Source organism: Echinops telfairi, unplaced genomic scaffold (assembly GCF_000313985.2).
Source record: "Echinops telfairi isolate 266 unplaced genomic scaffold, ASM31398v2 ScPeMD7_3533;HRSCAF=4204_1, whole genome shotgun sequence".
In the NCBI taxonomy this organism is placed as follows: Eukaryota; Metazoa; Chordata; class Mammalia; order Afrosoricida; family Tenrecidae; genus Echinops; species Echinops telfairi.
In genome coordinates this window covers 22,614,267-22,614,692 of record NW_022107432.1, presented here as the reverse complement: position 1 = coordinate 22,614,692, position 426 = coordinate 22,614,267, and positions in this window count along the sequence as shown.

Below are 426 nucleotides of genomic sequence, written 5' to 3'. Positions count from 1 at the left end.
AACAAACTCCGAGAAGAACGCAACTGTTGCGGACTTCAAACACTGTGGCATACATCCAGCTACTGAAAAGTTCCAAGTGGCGCTATTTGACTACGTTGTATCACTTCAAACATGTTCAGCAAAAACATTTTCCCCCAACAGTCCTTTCTCAGCGCTCAGAAAGGCTGCTTGGATGAGGGGCAAGGGGTCGGGGCGCGCCAAGCTTCTGTTTTTAACAGCACCCCGCTTTCTATGAGCATCCCGAAATGGGAGCGCAGGAGTCAGGAACGAGAGCGCATCCGGGACACACGCAAACGACTTTCAGGAAACCAAAGCACCCTCGTTAAAATGCAAAGCAAGCGGTACAAGTTCAACTTGGCGGAAAATCGCCCGAGAGACCATCACACACGAACAATCGCAGGGCGCGGGGCTGTGTGGCAGGGATTG